Raw genomic sequence first — 15,147 nt, 5'->3', positions numbered from 1 at the left:
ATTCATGTCCATTAGTAGAAGAATGAAGGATGGCTTGTTGCTCTTTATGCTCTTCTGTATGGTAAGTTTAGTTTTCTCGGACACACGTTGTCTGACACTTTCTGTGGAAAGCTCTGCTGGCTCCTTCAGACCCAGCCTTTGTAGTCTGTCCCAGGCTGACAGTCAGACTTTCACCTATGTGAGATTAGACACCTGTGGGGCAGCCATCTGAGAGCTGAAGAATTCATCCATGTGGACCTTGTAAGTCAAGGATGCGGACATCTGGGGTCTGCTCCCAGGTAATCTCTTCTGTGAAAATGCCTCTGGTGTGTGCTGTGGGCCACAGTGAGGCGTAAACTTTCCTTGAACATCCCACTACCAGATGCAAGGGAGGTGCTGTATGCCTGTGGAAAGATGACTCCTCTTCTGCCTGAGTTTAAGGATTACCCTAGAAGGAAGGTGGTCAAGAGTGAGCCATGTGTTAACTCCTATGATGGAAGGAGCCTGTCCCAGCATGTTCCCGCTGGCGCACTCCTGGGTTTTTCTTGGATGTGGCAGGGACCAAGCAGCAGGCAAGCCTTCTGTACATACACAGCAGCTGATCTGCCTAATGTAGGAAATTCAGCCCTCTCGCATTCTGTGGTTTTGAGCAAACAAAGAGCAATAGATTTATTTTGGGCTAGGGAGGAATATTTTATCTACTGTTAGTGATAGGCTTGTCTTTATAGCTTTCTCCTAGCACTGGCGGGTGGCTGTGATATAACGACTTAGAAATTGCTGTAACATGTGTGATCTTAGTTGACCTCTGATTTTACAGGTTCATCTAACCAGAGCATTCTCATTCCTGTTACCCTATAGCTAAATTAATCAGGCTTTATCCTGTAGGCAAAACTTTGCCTTCAGGAACACCTGTTCAGATACGTTGTCTTCAGCAGATCTTCTTGAGCATAACTGTTTGGGATTTGGTATGTAGTGTTGGTGATACACAGATGGGAAAAAAAAAATCTGTATGTCTCCTTATCTTTCTTACATTTCCATATGCACAGCTATCAAAACTAATGTATTGTTAACCACTGTCCAAGTGAAGCACGCAGATGATAGGATAGTCTAGAAGCACAAAGAGGGAAGATCTGCTAAGTGTTAAAAAGAAGAAAAAAAAAATTAAGAAAAAGATGCTCTTGAGCATCCTGCTCATGCATTCTCTCCATTTTACAGCTGCCATCTTGGAGCAGCTCTGAGGGAAGCAAAATAGTTTATGGAAATTGTAAAATATTTTCAAATGAGGCAATTCCAGGGTAGCAACAACTATGGGAGCTCTCAGAAGACAAAGTGTTGGCAGCTAATGATGTTTTAACCACTGTGTTGTCTAGACCTGCTCAAACCCTGACTTTCTCATGTGAGAAACAAAAGTGATGCTTAAAACGATCTTTGAAGTCTTTTTTTTTTTTTAATACATCATAGTAAAGCAAGAAGAGGAAAAAAAAAAAGAGCAAGCCCAATCTCGTTTTTCTTCATGGATCACTTGAAGTGACTGACTTTCAGCTACCATGTTGGCCGTTTCTTGATCTCTGGACTTTGTTTTGATGAAATAACAGACTTTGTGGGAAGATGGGAGAATTTCCAGTACACTCATTTGTTCCTCTGTAAAATACAATAGACATCTCAAGGGTGTTGCTTTTGTTTGTTTTGCTTTTAATGGTCCCTTTGAAGGGCTATGGTGGTCTTGTTATATGAACTCTAGAACTCCTTCTCTGCTTGTTTTGCTCTTCAGATCCTTTTCTATTTTCTTTTTTCTCTCCCTTTTTAAGGATGGGAGTGGAAGGAGGGACAGAGAGGGAGTGGTGAAAGGAATGGGAAGAGGGAAGACGAACTTTCTTTTAAAGCCAGGAATCTTGTTACTGGTAAAAATCTAGATCCCATACAGAAATGGTTCAAAGGACCTTTGGCTTCCCCTCCTCACAGGAGGAAAGTTGTGTTGACAAAACATCCAAAGCTGTAGAACGCTAATTTAAATCCTTGAAGAAAAACCTTTTTCCTGACCTTTGCCTTCTTCCTATCATTGGATTTCACGCTCTTCACTTTCCTGCCATAAAAGAGCAGCTGCTGGGGAGGGACAGGGGAAAAACACACAATCTCCTGAGTACCTGTTCAGTATTAAATATATTTGGTCTTGACTCAGGCATTTTGTAATAATAGAAGTGTTAAAGAATGAAACATTTTAATAGGATTTCTAAGTTCATGGTGTAACTTGTTATACTCTCTCTGTTTGGTTAGGCTTTCTTTTCCAGATTTGTTTTTATTTGTTTTGGGGTTTTGTGAGTTGTGGATAGCCCTTTTGGTTTTGAGAATGCCTCTCCTTATTACACCACAGAAAGGAGTCTGGATTTTGCTCCTTTGCTTGCCAGAGCAAATCTGGCAAAGCTTTCCATTCAGCTGTTAAAACTGTCCTTCCCCCCCCCCCCCGGGCTGTTAATCACCCTGATGACAAGTCCCACAGGTAGCATCCTCCCTCCAGTAAACAAGTGCAAAACAGTATCAGATACATCCATCCAGGCATGTCTAGGTGTGCATCAGGATGGGCCAGGAGACAAATTTATTGGTGGTGCCTAGAGAGACTAATGCTGCTGGGGAAAGCATTTTCAAGGAAATGGTTCCCTGTTTGGGTAATGAGAGCTTATAAAAAACCATGAACAGCCTGTGCATGTCATTCACTTTGGCAAATAACTACAAGATGAGATACTAGAATGAAAGAAATACAGTTTGGGGAAGCTTTGGAGCCAGCTTAGGGCCATTTGAAGAGAGAAGAAAAAAAAAAAAAAGTTATGTGCTCATCTCTGGAGCCTGGTTTTGCCGGTGACATCTCTCTGACTTGAGTCTTGGCAGGATGAAGGAGTGAGGAAATGATGAGAATTCCATAGCTGCTGCCTTTGCTTTCGGAGGGGGCAAAGGTATTTGTTTTCAAAGCACGATTACAATGGACAGGGAGCTTTTTGCTCCACCTCTGATATTTATGGTCATGCAAAGTGAGACAGTAAAAGACACCTGTTGGAGCAGGTCTAAATTTGGAGCATTTCCTTTTAAGATCTTGTGGGCTGTGTAAGGGTGAGTTCAGCCTTCGTGGGTGTTCTGTCTGCACAGACGCAGGTGCAGGGCTTCTCGTAGAGAATATGTTAATAAATCACCATGACAATTCCAGCTACTTATTACCTCATGTGCTTCAGACAGAAAGGAATACCTCATCTATAAATATATACAGTACTAACATTAGTAACCTTGAGGTAACAATACAGATCTGTTTTTAAGATATTTTAATAAAAAGAGGGGGGTAAGATGGAGGAGTTTTTTTCTTCCTTTTCCCCTTGCATCATGAGAGTAAAAATGAATGGTGTAGTATAATTTTAAAAGTCAGCGTTGCCAAGTGGGTAGGTAATGGGAGTTCAGGAATAGCTTTGATACACTTGATTTCCTTTCTGTTGCCTTGGGATATTGCCTTTTTTTTCTGCTGATAATTTGTTTTAAATAAGTGGATCATATATAAACACACTGGAACTTCCTTAGTGTTTCTGTTCTCTGAAACTGCTCTCCTTGGGAAATTGGCACCTCTGAAATACTCTGCCACTCCTGTGGTGGTTCTTTTGGTCGGTTGTCTTTTTGGTTTTTTTTAAATCTGCTTCCATGAGAGAGGCTGGGAATGACACAGGTATACGCAGATGCTCCACTGTGTAAAGAATCCTAAACTAGATCATGGGCAGATGTCCTCTTCCAGATCCAGCTGTGCTGGTGAAGGGGGCCACCACCTCCAGCTTGCCCCCAGCTGGATGTATGATTATTTCATAAGCTACATATATCAAAATGAGTTGCATTACTTTTAATAGATTAAACAGCAGGACTTTGATAACTTGGTTCTTTTTACTTTGTGCATTAGGGAGCAGTTCCCACAAGCAGTGCCACTGCTGAGGAAGGGAGGGATGCAATAACCCAGTTCGGTAGGAAAATCCTGAGGAGCAACTCAGGGCAGACCAGACAGCAGAAATTCTTCTGGGTTCAGCTGTCTACAGGATGAATGTACATGTATTAGCTTTGGTGGTGGTCTTGTGTTGGAGAAATCAGTAGATTTCGCTATTAGCAAACTTTCATTACTAAGTTTCCTTTGCACTCAAGTGATATTTTGAGGAATGCTGTGGAAAGATGTTGGATATTTGGTTTTTCTCTAAAATGTGACTTTTGGAGAGTGATGCATAGATCTTCATGTCTTTCCTGTTAGTCCAGATCTGCTCTTTTCATAAATGAAAATAAAATTTTCTGACTAGCATCCAGAACATAAGTCAGGTTCTTTTTGGCTCCTCCATCACAAAAATAGAAATTGTATGTGTTGATTTAGGTAATCATCCTTTTGCAGATGCACAAGCCAGAAAAGAATCTGGTTCCCCTTTCCAGAACTGAATTGGTTTCACAGTACTAGTAGGAATTTAGAAAGTTGTAAAAGGTTATTTTAGCCAGTAAAGCAAGCGGATCTGACTCTGAATCAAATCAGGGGAACTAAGTCTATCAAATAAGAGGGTGTGATTTTTACACACTAACTTCTCAGACTACAACCACACTTTAAAAATGTTGGATGTAGCTTTAATCATATTTCTTTACAAAAGAGGATTTTGCTAAACATTTCAGGAAAAGATGCTGGCCTGTGAGTTGTTGTTTGAGCCATGAGTTGGGAGTAGGTGTTCTCAGGATGCCCTTGGAGGTCTTGCAGGCCTGTTTAGAAGTTTCTCAATTCACTAAGAGTAGCTGCTGTAACTAAAAGACATTCATTTTCTCAGAAACTTTGCCCTTTGTATTATGCGTTTAAACTTTGCTCAACTTGCTTTTTCTGTAAATATGTTGGGGATGAGCGTAGCCTTCAACTTCAGAAATGGAGTATTTTTTAAATGACTTATTGTTTCTAAAATGGATGTAGCCAAATGTAAGGAAAACATTTTAATTTGGTGCTTTTATGTTATGTTTGTACAATAAACATGAACATACTATCAAAGCAGTTTGTGAGACGTTGACTTTATATTTTAAAGGACATACTGCTATTACTGATTTTAATACTGCTGCTTCCACAGGACTTTATTGTGTTTTGCTGTTGCCATGTTATTTTATTCATTCAGTGGGGGGGTTGAAAGGAATGTACAGCATATCCAGGTCCTATTTATAAAAGAAAGGTCATGTCATGTCTTGACAGCTTGTACAGGTAAGAGGCCATGAATCTTAGAATCTGGAATATTAGCAAGGACTTCTACTGAATGTAGCTATAGAAAGACTTATTTGCAACGGATTTAATTTTACTGCAAGATTCTTGCCAGCATTACAGTACGCTTAAGACTAAAAGCAGAGAGCGTGAGGCTTAGCATTTGGTTTCTAATCATCAGTAAATGTATGTTGTGCGGATCATTGTTAGTCATTTGTCTGTCTGTCTGCTGCGGTCTCAGCCCAGCGCTTAGCCCGTGATTCAGTTTTACTTTTCAGAGGTTTCAAAGGAGGAAGAGCTGACTGTATTGCTTGGACACCCCGACGTCCATGTGACTTGGTAAATGCAGTGCTCTGGGTGAGTCATCGGGTTGGACAACACCGAAGTTGAATCTCTCCCCTTGTTACTCTAAGCCAGGCTTGGGTCTTGAAAAGATGACAAATGGTCTGTTCAGTTTAGAAAGATGTCTTAATATTTTAATACAGTTGCCACTGTGTATTTTTTAGCAACGCTGTGAGTTAGTTTATTTTGCAGAGGTGATGGGAAGTGTAGCCATCACCGGTTGTTTTTGTGACATATTTACCCCAATTGATCCAGAGGTAACCTGTATGATCAAAAAGTTCCTCTGAATGGTCTGGTTAGGGGAAAGACACAGAATGATCAATTATTTGCTTTTAACATATGTTTTCAGCCATAGTGTGTATTCAGTATACCTGCTTGTTGAAATCTGAGGGTCCAGCAATCCCAGAATGACCAGTACACGACAGAGGGGCACAGACTCCTTATTGTGCGATTGGGATGGGACCGAGGAAAAAAAAGCCAAAGGTCAGAGGAGTTATCCCTGCTTGTGTGAGCACTGTCAGGCTCTCCCCTACCACATGTCCACCATGTGTTCCTCATCAGCGGGATGTGGAACTCCATGACGCAGAGCAGACTGGAATGCGGAGTTAGTTAACACCCGCCGTTGGGGAATTTATCAGCCAATGTGGAATATGGCAGGGGGAGGAAGCAGCCTAGTTTAAAGCAAAGTAAGGGTGAAATGAGGCATGTGACTGTTCCTCTTCAGTTAAAAGGTCTGATTCTGCTTGGGGCTGAGGTCCTGGCTCCTGAGCCCAGCCAAAGCTTGTGATTCCATTGCTGTTCTGCGTTACTGATTTATTTTTTTAATCCTTCAAATTGTCATGCTTAGCAGAAGATTTTTGCAGGGGGCTGGAGGGAAATACACTTGGGAAATTTGCAAGGAACCCTTCATCTAGTTTATTCTAAGAAAGCCAGACTTTGAAGAGCCTTTCCTTCATCCTGGTTGCTGAGATCCCAAATCGCTAACTTGCAGGGATACATAAAAGTGATAGCCTCTCCATTAAAATTAGCTACACTTGGTATCAATTGAACTGTAGTTGCATAATATTTTTAGTGCTGATTTATTACACTTATTCATGGCTACTGTGAACTCTAACCTGGATGATTTATTGTGATGTTTAGCACTGATATAAAAATATTGTGAAAGTCATAATAGAAAGAGTCAGAATATACAGTTAGCTGGTTGAAGGTATATGTGTGCCCATGATCCTTATTGGGTTTGCGTTCTACTTTACTCGCAGCAAATATATATCTTTCAAAATGTTTCCATTCATTCAGAATACAATGCTGAATTCCCTCTTGAATAGCTGTTGTGTGGTTCTCCCCAAACAGCATTGTGCTGGCAGTTTCTGGAATTGCACAGGAAATGAAGAGCATAGCAAACTTTCCTTTCTCTTGCTAAGACATGCTCCCCGGGCGTTCTTCCAGTAGATCGAGTAAATAGCAGAGATCTATTCCTAAGGGCAGCATGTCCTCTACATTTCTGCTTTGAGAAATCCTAATTTTCACTGGTTTTAAATCCTTCCTTTCTTCATCAAATTTATTGCACCATTTCCCCAGCTAGAGAAGATTAGATAGATTCCTTTTACACGCAGTAAAACTTCTTATCCGCTTGTCTGAGAGATTTCTTATAGGACTCTCTCCTTCTGCAGTCACCAAGTATGAAATACTCTGTTAGGAATTAAGAGGAGATGGCTGTTTGACCTTGATATGTGAACTGGCAATGCAGAATGCTGTATCTTGCACAGTTACTCCTTCTAAGTATAGCTTACGTATACCTGCATACCTGCATCTTGGCTGGCAGTAGCTGTTGGTATTACTTGGGTCAAACTTCTTGAAATCCTTTAACCTTTTAAAAAAACATGTGTGGGTGGTATTCATAATTCAGGTTAGTGGAAGCTCAAGATTTTGAAATATCTAGGTCGGTCAGTACGCAGATTTAAAAAGGGAATAATTTAGGGCCTTCAGACAGAAAAAAAATTGGCTGATGGACTTTAATTAAACTCCGAGGGTTGGAAGCAAACCAGTAAGAAAGCAAGGGAAATTCAAGTTAAAGCTGAACTTCTGGGTTTTCTGCATATAAATCCTCCAGCAGCTGGTGATATTTGCAAGAGCACAAGAGACTGTCTTTCAGTATTCCCTTTGATTATTTTTTTCTTCCCTTTGCTTTATTATTCCCAAGGTGTAGCATTAAATATCATTTCAGAGGCCATGTGTGTCCCTAACTTCTCTGTCCCATCTCTATGGCACATGTGTTCATAGATGTATGCATACATGTGTAATATATAGCTTTGTTCACTAATGTATGGGTACAGCATTTCTAGAACTAGGCATTTGGGGTTTTGTATTCCGCCCCTCGCCCCCGAAATGTACTACAGCATTTCTGAAAATACCTGTGAAATTCCCACTTCTGTGACTTTGAGCCTTAGCCAGGTAGAATAGTAATAACAGAATCACGGCCAGTGGTGCCATAAATTTCAACTGAAGTATCGGGCAAGAAGGCTGATTTCTGTTTGTACTGTTGTTAGAGATATTTATGCAGGGCAGGTCTTTCAGCAAGTATGATTATTTTCAGAGAGGCCCTCTCTCCATTCTTGCATTAGAATGTGCTGGGGATGTGTGTGGGGAATGGCACCTGACGAACAGCAGCCAGACACAAGGAGTAAAATCCCTTGGAAATGAGACTTCTCTTTATGGCCATTTTTCACTTCTAAGGCCACTTGAAAAATACTGTTCTTCAGGTAGATCTCCTTCTTAGATCCCTGGGTTAGCATTTGGGTGCCTGCCATTTTCCCAGACCAAGGAGCTACTGAAGACTCAAGTTTTTCAAGTAGGAAAGTATGCAAGCACATATTTTGCAGCACCAGACGCTATTGAAAGAATAATGGACCCTTCCCACATTCAACTCCATTCTTCTTGCACTCGCTCCCAGACCTCTGGAGCCACTATGCTAGCAAATGATTACATTCTGTTTCTCTTCCATAACTCTTCCTAAACAAAATGTTAATTGAGACGTTGATTTATACAATTTAGATTCCCTTGTTAAGTCAGTGTAGTTAAAAGTAGCCTCTGGCTATTGAGGGGATAGATCAGTGAGACAAATTAGTGCTTGCTGGTATGTTTTTCTATATCTTACCCTTTGAGAAAATAGTATATATTTCAGTTTTAAGGAATATGTCTCTTGCATGTGTTTTGGTTTAGATGTACCCCATGATAGTGTAGCTCTAGAATGCAGAGATTCTGTAGATTCTGTGTGTTCTCTGATTTCTATTATCATATGAAGGAAGCAACCTGGAAAAAAGTAGACTTTGGCATTTTTTTTGCTATGCCCTTGACATTTGTCAACTGAAAAGAAGGGGTTGTGATACTAGGGATGTTATATAGATTCCAGGCTTTCATATGTGACTGGGATAACCTCATGCCTGGGGTAGAAAATGACTTCTCATGTCCTGGACAACTGTTGACTTAAAGGGTTTGCAGAAAAGTTGTCTGTCCTTACTTCTCAGTAATTTATTCTTGTCTCTGGAAAAAACCAGAAATGTTAATCTGCTTGATTGTTGTAGAGAACCATTCAAATAAGCAACCTTTGTGTTTACAGATGAAGAGTTCTCTTGTTCTACAAGTGATCTGGTGCTGGAAAGAGTAAACATTAACATGCGACTTGATGTGCTATCACCTGTTTGCATTAAGAATGTCTTTTAATTAATATACAAAGAGATCTCACTCCTCTGCTTGGCTTTGTGGCCTTGAGAAGTCGGCTTCAATGTTTGTGTCTTGTACTTTCTTCACTTTTTAAAATGAACACAGTATTACTTTCCTGTCTCATGGGGGAATAACTCATGAATGTTTATGTCAGTACTATAAATGTAAAATGCTGCTCTGAGTACAGGGTATTAACTGTTGGCTTTCCTACATTTAGAATCAGAATAGTACTTGTTAAAATGACCTGCAGGAAGCAGCTGATACAATACTGCGTACAGCATGAGCTACGGATCATGTTTAAACCTAGATTTTCAGTTTCAGCACTTGCATTTCTGCATATCAGACACCAGTAGTATTTAAATGTATTATTGTATAGTTTATTGTGTGTTACGTTGTTATGCGCTGCTATTCTTACACTCCACTGTCTCTAATTTCCTTTCGATGTACTCATTCTGCAGCTTTTTGATACAAAAGCACTGGGCATAGAGTGAAAAATGAAATACATTTTCTTTTGTGTTAACAAGCCACTACTCCTGAGTGTACACGATCAGATTTGTAGATAGGTGGTTCCTTGCACGCACATGAACTGGTTTTACAAATGCTGGCTTGAGTCTGGCACAGCTTGTAGCCATGCACCTGAGCTAACAGGCGAGTGGCTGTACTGCTGCCAGGGCCAGGCTGGGCTGGCAGCGGCATAGCTGGGCAGGCAGGGCCGCTCCTGAGCAAGCGAGTGCTGCGGGGGCTCGGCCACTCCGTGGAAGTACCAGGAGGAGTTGGAAGGAGCCAGTTCTGGTGCAGAAACAGTAGGACTGTCTGGACTTTCTTGGGTCCATATTACTCTGGATAAAGGAGGAGAAAGTGATGTTTATGTTTCTTAATCCTTGCATTTGTTTGCTGTTCTTCACTTCCAAGTTGGCTATCTGGTAGCAGCTTTTAAATTCTGAGATAAGAATTGTGTTTTGATCAGCACTTTCAGGTTCTACTGGAATACAAATATCAAACAAGAGTTAATCTTTTATAGTTCTTCAAATAGCTTACTTTTCACAGTAGAAAAGTAATTCCCTTTAGAAGGTGATCCCTCCAAAGACTAACTTCTTTCATTTCTCCTAAGCATTTTCAAAGTATGACAACTATTTTTTTTACAAGTGATCTGCTGTAAAACATCTCCTGAGTTGATTTGGGCTAATGTGTGTCATCTGCTGCTTCTCTTTTTTAATGACAATTTTATCCATAAAGAAAAAGAGTTATCTTTCTCCGAATTATGGGTTATCGTAATAAAACAAGATGATACTACTCTACTAAGTAGAGGCCTCAAAGGTCATGTGCATAAACGAAGACATAATGAACCTGTAAGTCAAGAATGCCACAAACAGCAGAAATGCCAAACACCAGAACTGAAGCACAGCTGAAGAACGTGCTGCAAAGAAGCCTGTTGCTCTACCTGTTCCTTTGTTTCTGTGTTTTGAAGTTGTAACTGATTGCATCCACTGCCTTCAAGATGGTGAATCAAGGATATGACCTTGTGCATATGAGAAAGGTATGTGGATGCAGGGATGTGAATTTGTGCATCTTTGAGAAGGGTGTCTAGTACTGAGCATGAGTCTTTGAGTGACAGAAAGCTCACAGCAAACTGCAGCACAATAATTTAAAGGCTAGTTTTGCTTTGACACTCTTTCTGTCCTTTGACTTCTTTATTTTCCTAAATGAAAACATGTTGTGTCCACAGTGGAGGTGACTCGCAGATTCCATTCAGGACTTGTGGAAGGCTTCAGTCTTTTACCTGCCATGTGCCTGCCTACCTACTGCTGATTTCAGCTCCTCCTACAATAAGAAAACTGGCCATAAGTGTTAATTCAAGTCTCAGTGGAAGTATCCAGAGTCTTGAGTATCTTAGGATACTGCTGTTTCCTTGTGTTTCTAGATATGCTGACATACAGCTGATGAGTGTTTTTCATCATTGGTCAATGCCTGAAAAGTTATTATATGGTGACGAGGTGAAAGCTGAACCAAGCTGTTCAGCATCAAAATGCACGAGGATTATGGAGACGTATGCAACACTGGAGCAATTTTAGGCCACAACCAGTTGTGTGCTACATGCGTGGGAGAGTCAAGGGCAACTGCAGTGCACGCAAGTGAAAGATGTTGGGGCCGTATCTTTGCAAAGGCTGATCTGATTTCTAAGCGTAAGTTTACTGGTCAAAACTGTTGATACCTGCTTGCTGCAGGCTGGGTAGAGCAGGCGTATGGCAAAGTTACAAGGAGGAGAAAAACTGATGAGCCTCAGAAGCATTCCTTGCAGGTAGGCACTGACTTGAACTTGCACGTTGTCTCTAAAAGTGGATAATATTTTCTTATTTACACTCACAGTTAAATATTTATTCCCAAAATTCTGGGATGTTTTGGCTTTTAACTCTAACATGAGGAAGGACAAGCAAAGTTTGTAACAGTGTGGATCAAAATACAGTGGGGAAAAAAGTGTATGAGAACCCATTCGTAGTAGTCCTGTTTGTTACCTTAAGCAAAAATGTCCCCCTCACTGCCACTGTATCCTGAAGAGAATCCTGTGTTCACATCTCCAAGGAACTAATTTTGTCATCCAGTTGAATAGTAAGACCCAAAATTAAGATTAACAGCTATCAAAAAGTAAGAAGCAAGTGCTCTGCTGTTACTTGATCATTTTGTGCTTACTTGCTAAGCTGAGATTTTTACCAGTTACATTTTTTGATTTCTGAGTACTGTTCATTAACGTAGTTATTTCATTGCTGAATGACAGCATATTTGTACACACTGCTGTCGCTTCTAGCATCATTTTGAAAGGAGAGGCAATTCTCCTTGCCAGAAGTAGAACTGTTGTGCTGTATGGTTGTACTTCCAGAAATTCCTTCAAGGCTTCATTTGTATTTGATTTTTGGCTGGTTTGCAAGAATATATGATCCAATTGATCCAGACACATTTTTAATTGAAAACATACATAGTTTGTGTGTATTGAAAGAGGATCATTAGTACGTAAGGAAGAGCCCATGAAAGTGTGGTTGAGAATTCTTAACCTGCACCTGGGCATGGAAAAAGTTTAGTAAATGATTTTGTGTGTATCCATTGTGTGTATGTTTCTTTTTTTATCAATGTATGCCAGAGGTCCAAATACAAATAAAGCGTGCTATGCAGGCTAATTAAATCAATGCCTCTGTGGAAGAACTTAGTTTCTGGAATTGCTCTTGTAAATCTGAGATGTAAACAAAAACCTAGTTATTTTTATATCGTTTCCCTTTGCCTCATGTACGTGATTTTGGAAGTTGGAGAGTTATATGTTTATGCCTCTCTTTATAGCAGAATATTTGCGTGGCTGAATTTTTATTGAAGCATAATTCCTGGTTTCCTTAAAGCTGAGCAAGGCTACTGTACAGTGGGAACACACATTAATTTGAGTCACTGTGAAAGGCTGTTCATTTTAAAGCTGTCAAGGCAGCAAATTGTCCTCAAGTGTTTCTTCATTAAGAGCTGTTTGCCACTTTTGTAGAAATGGCTGCTTCAGCTACAGGAAATAAATTGGGAGCTTTTCCTGAAAGAAGGATGTGCAAAAACCCCAGCATGTAGGCCATGGGATCTTACCGTCCCTCCTCCTGCCCCTGCCTACCTGGGGGTGATGCAGGCACCATCACATTTTATTCTGTTTCGCTTCAGCTGTGTGTAGAGATCAGCAATCTCCAGAGGCTCAGTTTATCTGAGGTTGGCTTTAGTTTGTTCTTTTGTGGTTGGTTTGTATCTTCCTTATATACTATGAGCTCATTGTGCTGGTTCCGTTAAAATGTAGAACGCAAAGATACTGTCTGTCTTAAAAACTTTAAGTCTAAATGGACTGTACATGGATATGGCCTTTGCTCCCATTAAATGTGAAATTCCAGCTCTTGAAAATAAACCTATTTTCTAGTGCATTCCAGTATAATCTATTTATGAGGAATGCAGCTTTCTTGGTGTGAATAATTAGACTCACTTCTTCTGTTGAAGTGCAAAAACTGACTTTTGTTTTTAATAGGAAATTATTTTGAGAGCAGAGCCCAGAAGCATGGGATTTTTAGAGGTAAACTAGTCTTTTAAGGCTTCCTGTTCATTTTGGTTGTGCTTATTGCTTCTTAACTCTCTCTGATTTTATTTTTTTTTTAACTGTTCTCCACAAAAGCAACCAATGTAGACTTGGCCCTTTATATTGCTAATATAGTCTAGAGGGTTAGCACAGGTCTTTATAGTTACACATTGTTTCTAATACATTTTTTCTTTATAAACTAAGGGCAGGACTGTACACGAAATCTCTGTTGTTGTATTTGTGCTTTGTACTCACGTACTTGTTGACTGTTTTACAAGCCAGTAACATAGTAGCCACAGGCTAGGAAGCTTGCCCAGAAATCTGGCATATTTAATTAGTGCTAGTAAACAAGCAGAGTTTCAAATTTAATTTTTCCTTCTTTAATTCCTATAAACCTCAAGCCATTTAAAACTTAATTTTGACACTAGCTTCGCTTATGCAGTTGGATAATACCGAAACAGTCCACAACCACAGATGGAATAGTCCCAGTTTCTTCCAAGCAAGAAGGGAATAAAAGTTGTTTTGTTTTAATAGTATTTGAGGTTGCCATAAAACTGTAAATTGTAATCTTCAGGTCATCCACGACCCATTTTCTTTTTCTTTCTGTTCAACTAAGCGTTTCAGGATGAGGAAATTGTCCTACGATGGGTTTAGCCTTGTAAAGGAAAAGGATTGGATTTGTTGCCATTCTGGTCTTTATACAGAGAGCTGTTCTGGGAGCAAATTGTGGAGGTGTCTCAACTCTGTTACTTGCCATGGCCAGTTTATTGCTTCTAGGCTGTGAGGTTTAAATTGCTATCCCAGATGGCATATGCAGCAGAGGGTTCAGTTGCTGTCTTCTCTCTTGCTTTTCTATCCCAGTTTGTGATCAGGGCTGAAAATGTTTTTTTACTACTGTCTTAATTGTTAGGGACCACTTATGTCTAGATTAATGACGTTCCTCCTACTATTTCATTGCCAAAGCCAAGCTGTCTCCAGACAAGTGGTGTGCTGATATCTCCTTATCACAGCAATAAGATACTTCCTAATTTTGACAAAAACTGGACTTTGTAACTGCAGCTAAAAAAAAAAAAAAAAAAAGGCATTTAAATTGGGAAAATACCCAGATGAGCATGGTGTCTTTTCAGCTGTTCAGACAGCTTTTCCTTCAAGAATGCTTTTTAAATGAACACTGACTGTATCTTACTTTAAAGGCAGCTCCCACCTACTATATGAAGTGAGTTAGCACATGCTGGGCTCTGTGGAACAGCACTCTTGTTTGTATGAAGTTTCTCAGTCAGCAGTAACCATCCCAGGGAAAGAAGTTAACCTACTGCTTAAAGTACTGTCTCGCTGCATTGAATTCACCAGGATTTTCTTGTCCGCTGTGATATTCTAATTGCCATATTATCACTGTTCAAAAGGAGTGAAATTCCTCCAGACCAACCTTAAGCTGTTATTCAGGCCCTAATAATGGGTGAAGGATGAGAAAGATTTTTGGAAATCTGGCTCTGTCCTCAGTGCAGTGTACGTTTTTGTGCAGTTGGGCTTAATGCTGTAGTGTTCCAACTTCAGCATCCTCCTGAAAGCATTTTAGGTGTAAGCTCAGTTTCTTATAGTAATATGATGCAGCAGCTTCTGTTATAGCTATTAACAAATCTGGAAATTTTAAATCATGAGTAATCTGGTCTAACCAGAAACTAATCCAGTGTGGTTGTAACCACTGTAATTACTTGTTTTAAAAAATGCAAATTTGGACTTTGGGTGGATGTTAAACTCTTCTTGTGGTAACGATAGATTTTTCTGTGTCTTGTCT

The 15,147-nt window shown here is 40.0% G+C and overlaps 1 protein-coding gene across 1 annotated transcript in view; it reads left to right on the top strand.

Moving 5' to 3' along the window:
• Positions 1 to 15,147, top strand: part of EIF2B3 (eukaryotic translation initiation factor 2B subunit gamma) — a 100,153-nt gene that overhangs the window by 26,846 nt on the left and 58,160 nt on the right. The gene's annotated exons all lie outside the window — the stretch shown is intronic.

The sequence above is a fragment of the Grus americana genome, chromosome 8 (assembly GCF_028858705.1).
Source record: "Grus americana isolate bGruAme1 chromosome 8, bGruAme1.mat, whole genome shotgun sequence".
Lineage (NCBI taxonomy): Eukaryota > Metazoa > Chordata > Aves > Gruiformes > Gruidae > Grus > Grus americana.
This window is presented reverse-complemented; position numbering and strand designations above follow the sequence as displayed.